This window comes from Chrysemys picta, chromosome 10 (genome assembly GCF_011386835.1).
Source record: "Chrysemys picta bellii isolate R12L10 chromosome 10, ASM1138683v2, whole genome shotgun sequence".
Taxonomy (NCBI): domain Eukaryota; kingdom Metazoa; phylum Chordata; order Testudines; family Emydidae; genus Chrysemys; species Chrysemys picta.
Window position 1 is genome coordinate 57,558,079 of NC_088800.1, and position 7,433 is coordinate 57,565,511.

A 7,433-nucleotide genomic window follows, 5' to 3' on the forward strand; every position below is an offset into this window, starting at 1 on the left:
CAGGCATTCGCTGACCCTCAGGGATCTGGTACAGATTGCAGAGGCGTTCAAAGGTAGACAAAAACTCCTCTATATCCTCAGTATCATTGTAAATGGGACACATCCTTTCCCAGTTTTTCTCATGGCGGGGGGGAAGTGGAGTACCAGGTGGGGATGACTTTCTCCGCTCTTCCATTACTTGGAGCTGAAGTCTGGCCGTCTCCTGTTCCATCTTGTGAGTCTCCTGTTCCATCCTGTGAGTCTCCTGCTCAGCAGCGAGCAGCTCTAGACGCCCCTTACGGGCTCTCTCTTCAGCCTCCTTCTTTCTTTGATCAGCCTCTTTCTCTCTCTCAGCAGCCTCTTTCTCTCTCTCAGCAGCCTCTTTCTCTCTCTCTCTTTCTAACTCTGCTATTTTGTGCTTCTCCAGCAATCGAAGATCTGCCAGCTTCTGTTCATGCTCAAATTGCAGTTGACTTGTCACCCTTTGCATCCTAATTTTTTCTGCATCTTCTGCAGCCTCAGGTAAGGGCTGTGCTCTTGCTCCCTGATCACTGGCTATTAGCAGATTTCTCAATTCTTCCTTTGTAGCTTTCTTTCTAAAGCTTATCCTCTTTTCTGAACACAAATTTTCCAGGGCTTTTTTCCCAAGTCCCTCATATGCTCTTTGCTCAGCCATTGCAGCAGCTCTTTAACCAACAAAACTCTCAATCCCAAAATTCAAATTTGGATAGCGTGGGGTTCTGACCCAAAGCTTAATTGACCTGGTTCTGTGGATCCAAGCACGACTACGCCACTGTGACAATGCGGTTCTGGCGGAACCCAACTGAGAGTGCCAACTCAGGACAAATTGCTCAAATAGGGCAGTTACAGCCCAAGGCTGGGGTTTTTTCCACCTCTAAGGCAAACCACCAGCCAGACTAAGAGGACTCCAGTCTCACCCCACTGGCTAACTGCAAGTCTCACAAGCAATCTCCTTAGATACTCCAGTTTCCCAGTATTACCACCAGTACCACTCGTTATGGGGACAAATGGTTATGAAAACCAATACCCCAGTAAAAGAAAAAGGTTCTCCTGATCCCAAAGGACCAAGCCCCAGACCCAGGTCAATATACAAATCAGATCTTACCCACAAATCACGCTGTTGCCGATCCTTTAGAATCTAAAATCTAAAGGTTTATTCATAAAAGGAAAAAGATAGAGATGAGAGTTAGAATTGGTTAAATGGAATCAATTACATACAGTAATGGCAAAGTTCTTGGTTCAGGCTTGCAGCAGCGATGGAATAAACTGCAGGTTCAAATCAAGTCGCTGGAATACATCCCCTGCTGGGATGGGTCCTCAGTCCTTTGTTCAAAGCTTCAGCTTGTAGCAAAGTTCCTCCAGAGGTAAGAAGCAGGATTGAAGACAAGATGGAGATCAGGCATCAGCCTTATATAGTCTTTTCCAGGTGTAAGATCACCTCTTTGTTCTTACTGTGGAAGATTACAGCAACATGGAGTCTGGAGTCACATGGGCCAGTCCCTGCACACTCTGCTGAGGTACAAGGCGTATCTGCCTTCTCTCAATGGGTCCATTGTATAGCTGATGGTCCTTAATGGGCCATCAAGCAGGCTAGGCAGAGCTAATCTCAGCTTGTCTGGGATGTCACCCAGAAGCATAGCATAAGTTTGCCATACAGACAGTATAGAGCCAATATTCATAACTTCGACTACAAAACTGATACACACATATAGACAGCATAATCATAACCAGTAAACCATAACCTTGTCCTAGACACCCCATTTGACCCCCTTTATACAAGATTTGGGTGCCACTACAGGACCTTGGTTGCAACAATGATCTATACGGTCCCAGTTTATGTCAATAACGTCACACCCTCCCTGTTCTTAGTTCCTGGAGGGCTGTGGTTCCTCCCACCCCCAATGGAATCATATACAAACCTGGCCCACAATGATACATACATTAATACAGTGAGGTCACCCAAAGAGATTGTAGGAACTTGCCATCTCTGTCACCTCTCCCCACTAAAGAAGTGGGTGTAACTAAGATGCTTGACCTGCATCCTAGGAGAACCCACAGGTTTATTCCCTGGACGGTGTGTCATAATTCTGCCATAGACTGGGCAGTGTACCACAGCTGCTTCAGTGTCCCTACTTTTGGCTGGAGACACTGCCATCCCCATGCTCTGTGCTGCCTCTGGGTCTCTGGTAAGGGTAGGCAGAGAGCTTATTTCCCTGGCCTGGGCTTCAGGAATCAGAGAATTTCCCTTCAAGTCAGTTGGTCTCATCCCTCCCCTGGAGCAGGCGGCTCTCTCACATCCTCTCTCCTCAGGTATTCATCTGCATACACTGAGAAGGGAACCTGATTCCTCTTGGATACTGCGGGGGGGGTGGGGGGGTGGAGGGGGAGGAGCCACAGCCCTCCCCCTTGTCAGCTACCCTGTTTGCATTTTGTCTGACAGTCCCTTGCCTGTCGGGGAGCTCACCGAGGGCCTGCCCTCCTGCTTTTAAAGCCTTAACATCATTCCCCAAAAGCAAGGAATATGGAATATCTACACCCAGCCACCTGACCCTTCCTGGGTCTGCACAGAAATCTATGCTGTAGGTGGAGCACTGCAAAGGCGTCTACACCAGGGACTTCAACCCAAATTTCACCCCCTGGGAGCATTTGATGTGGTTTCACAACATAGAGCTTAACTCTAGTCTTAGCAGCCCCAAAGTCTCTCCATTCAAAGTCACTCCCACTGGTGATTCCAGGCAGGTTCAGCCGGACATGTGGGTGGTGCTTCGGGGTGTGGTTGGCTCAGCGTGAGCATTAGATGCCATCAGGGGCCTGGCTGTGCGACTCCTTCCCTCCAGAGATTCAGTCACACAGTTAACTCTGTGAGGTTGGGGTACAGCTGGCCTTCCCAGCAGTGCACTGGGCAATCCATGGCAAAGTGACCCCACTGACTACATATGGGCCACTGCTTTTCCCCACTCACCCCGAGGCTTCTCAGAGGTGGCTTCCCTCTGCTTGGACCCAATCCCTGTCTTCTGAGCTCATTCCATTCCTATCAGTTTTCTATCAAATCCAGGCTGACTAGCCACATAATGGTCTGCCTATTTCCCAGCTATGGTTACATCTCTGGATTATTGTCTATTAGCCATGATTTCAGGTCAGGGTGGCAGAGTTTATAGAACCATTCTATACCCATTAATTTGTAGGCCTCATCAATTGTGGTTTTTCCCCCACCCCCACTGTGACGTTATTGACATGAACTATGACCGTATAGATCATTGTTGCAACCAAGGTCCTATAGTTGCACCAAATCTTGTACAAAGGAGGTCACATAAGGTGTCTATGGAAAGGTTGTAATTTGCTGGCTATGATTATGCTGTCTGTATGTGTGTATCATTTTTGTATTTGAAGTTATGAATATTGGCTATGTACTTGTATCTTAATGTGTTTGATTCTAAGTAGCATCATTGAAGCATTTGGTCAGCTTCTTAAGAAAGGACTATTCTGAGTAAGTGCCCAATCAAGAAACACTTAACTGACAGTGGACTTTGGAAGACGCCAATCCACATCTGAGCTTTCCTGGGAACATTCAAACTAACATGTAAACAATGGTGTCGGACTGCAAAAAGCTGAATCTTCATGGACATGTGACTTGCCCAGGTGGCTACAAACTCCATCTTGTTGCTGTGATTTTGCACAAAAGAACAAAGGTGTTTCTGCCCACAAGAGAGAGAATATAAAAGGCCCTGGAAGCTTCTCCATTTTGTCTTCAACTGGCTCAAGAGATGGCCTTTCCACCCCAAAGAGATGCCTGAAAGAAACTGAAACAAAGGACAGTAACTACAGGGATGTGAGTGATTGCTGGACCCAGGCCATAAACTACAATGTTGGTCTGAAAAGGATTGGGCCGAGACTAGGAAAGAGTCTAGTCTGTGAAAGGTTTCAGAGTAGCAGCCGTGTTAGTCTGTATCCGCAAAAAGAAGAACAGTGCCACAAGTACTCCTGTTAGTCTGAGAAGGAAGCTTATTGGAACATCTCTGAGGGTGAGATTTACCTGTATTCAGTCTCCTACTGTATTAGGCTTAGACTTGTGTGTTTTGTTTTATTTTGCTTGGTAACTTACTTTGTTCTGGCTGTTATTACTTGGAACCACTTAAATCCTACTTTTTATATTTAATAACATCACTTTTGCTTATTAATTAACCCAGAGTAAGTAATTAATACCTGGGGGAGGAGGGCAAACAGCTGTGCATATCTCAGTATTATAGCGGGCGGACAATTTATGAGTTTACCCTGTATAAGTTTTATACAGAGTAAAACGGATTTATTTGGGGTTTGGATCCCATTGGGAGCTAGGTGTCTGGGTGCTAGAGACAGGAGCACTTGCTAAGCTGTTTTCAGTTAAGTCTGCAGCTTTGGGGGTGTGGGTCAGACCCTGGGTCTGTGTTGCAGCAGATTAGCGTATCTGGCTCAACAAGACAGGATTCTGGAGGCCCAAACTGGCAGAGAAAATGGGCTCAGAGGTAGTCTCAGCACATCAGGTGACAGTCCCAAGGGGGTCTCTGTGACCAAACCCGTCACACCCGGCAGTTCCCCTTTTTCTTACATAATCCCTAACTCGAGTTGAAGCCTCAGCAGAGGTCATATCCCCTTTTTCTGACACCACCCCCAAAACCTTCTCCTATACGCTTAAGGGGTCAGTTAAACTTGTGCAACAAAGCTTGTTTGCATGGCTCATAGTATTGTCCTCTCTGCCCATAAGGGTGGAAATGTCCAAAGCCTTTGTCCCTGACAAGTTGGAGCCAGATACCATACCATGTCCTCCAGCCCCACCTTGTTCAACTGACACCCCCTTTCAAAAACATCTAGAAACACAACCAGGTCACCCCCTCCCTAAAGTCATATGGAGTCTAGGCCACTCACTGGGACAGGTACACTGGGCACACTGGGACTGGCTCCACATACCAGACTATGGTTTTGCTGGCACAGTTTCTCCATCTCAAGGTGATGTTGTTGAAGCTGGTCCTGCTGGTGCAGTCTCTCCATCTTGAGCTGCTATTGATGCTCCTTGTCCTTCTCTCGTTCCTCATGCTGGTGCTAGTGTTCCTTGTCCGCAAGCAGCTGGGTTTCCATAAGCAGTCAGTCCCACTCCAGTTGTATCATCCCTTGGTCCACCTGTGCACCTGACCATGATCCCACTTGCAGTGATGCATTCAGTCTGTTAGCCTCCTCCCTGCCTCACGCCACGGAGTCGGCTCCAAGACTGTCCCTGCCTGCTGGACTCTCTACCAGTGGGCTAGATGTTCCCTGTGAACCTGGACTATCATTCCTCTTCTGGTCATGAGACTACAGCAAGTCAACTAGCTTTGTCTTTCTTCGCTCCTTAGTGCAGAGCTGCCTTTCTCTGCATAGCTCAACCAGCTGACCTTTCTTCAGCTGTCCATAACTCACTTTGACCACGCTATATATCACAGTTCAGGACAATTGTACCTGTATTTCCTCCTCATGGACCACCAAGTGCACCCATTTTAGGTTCCTTGGACCTCAGCTGCCATCTGTCTTGGGCAGAGACATGCGTCTTATTCCCTCCTGGCTGGGGGTTTTCCAGGCTGCACGGTTCCCAGCCTACACTGTGATATCCCCAGCAAGTCAGACTGTCTAGACAGGCCAGTGTCTACACTTTGCTCTCACTCTTCAAAGGCTATAAGCAACATAACTGCTCACAGTTATAAGTTACCACCCAGCTCTTTCTAAGAAAGCACATTTATTCCTAAGATGAAAGCATTGCTGAGAAAACATAAAAACAATAAAAGTTCCCTCAAGCAGGCTAAAAGCTTACCAAGGACCACCCATCAGTCTTATGGGGCCCCAGTAGGTCTAGTTCTTCCAACCCTTCCACATTGATTGCCCTCCATCCCCCCTCCCCCAGACAGAAAGTTCTGTCCATTTGCTGAATCAGAAAGAAGGTCTCCCCACCCCCCAAATCAGTTCAAACTCAGTCGATTAATCCAAAAGGCCTTTCTTTGTCTGTTGGTTTCTGGATAATCCAGTTTGAATCAATATACGCCAGCCTGCCCAGCAGGTGGCACTGCTCTGGCGTCTTAGGACCTGAGTGAATTTGCCCACTCACCCTCCACTGTTCTTAGTTCTTGAAGGAGCTGTGGTTCCCCCTCCCCCATGGACTGTCATCCAGTCCCTGACCCACAATGACACATGACCTGAATATGAGAAGCTCTCCCAAACAGAGTGCAGAAATTGCCATCTCTGTCACACCCAGGTAAACTGTGCCACTTTTGGCCCAATGGCGGCAGTGGATGAGGAGCTACTGATGAATGCCAAAGTGCATGAGTGGTGGGAGAGGGGTTCTGATGTGATGTAAAATTCATAATGCATGGTAATATTTTGCCCTCCCCGCCAAGGCTACATGTACATAGGGGTGTGTGATTTTTCCCTGCTTGTGAACACACACTGGCATTAGCGCACATTGCGCTAACATGAGCATACGCAGTAGTGTGGCCGAGGTAGCAGCAGAGAAGGCACAGCTTAGCCATGCCGAGAACATACCCACTAGCTAAGTCGTATCTCCTCTGCTTGCTATGGGTGCTACTGGTGCTACAGTGCTATTTATACTCAGTGCTGAGTGCTAGCGCAAATATGTGTCTGCGAGCAATGGCATCACACCCCTAGTGTGCAGCGTAGATGTAGCCTAAGGCACTCAAATCCTTTACAGGTGTTACTGAATTAACCCTTGAAGCACCCCACGGAAGCAGGTCAGAAGACCTCATCCTCATGCTACAGATGGGGAAACCAAGGCACAGAACAGCTAAAGCACTTGCCCGAGATCCCCCAGGGAGTCAGCAGCACAGCCAGGGATGGAGCCCAGATGGTTGACTTCATAGTCTCATTGGCCCAGAGCCTCAAAGGCACATCCCGTGGATTTCGAGGTGCGTTAGGTACCTAAATCCCTTTGAGAAGCTGGGCCATGGTGCCTTCAGCAGACAACCTCCCAAACAAATGACATACAGGCATCAGGAATCTCTGCACTTTGTCTTCTCCCCGCAGAGAAAGAGCCCTTTTGCTCAGTGGGGAACCCCAGAGGGGCAGTGTGGGGAAGCGTGCACTGGTGCTACCCAAACTGTACCTGCTCTGGGCATGAAGATGACCTCAGTGTCTCTAGGCCTGGCCATTGGGCCCCTTTCCCTGGTGCTAAAGTCACAGTCACAAACACTCACAAGATTGTGGTATGGCGATCCGTCAGAGAGCCAAGCAGCTGCCCGACAGCATATTGCCCTACAGCACCTTAGGAGAGCTGGATGGACTCGGGGCATTAGATACTGCTTTGACCATAGTGCTGGTGAGAGCTGAGGGCTGCAGTCCCCGGTTCACCACAGAGCAGGTAGCTCCATACCCCCACTGTGGCCCCCCCTGCAGGAATTCAGTCTCTACAGCTTAGT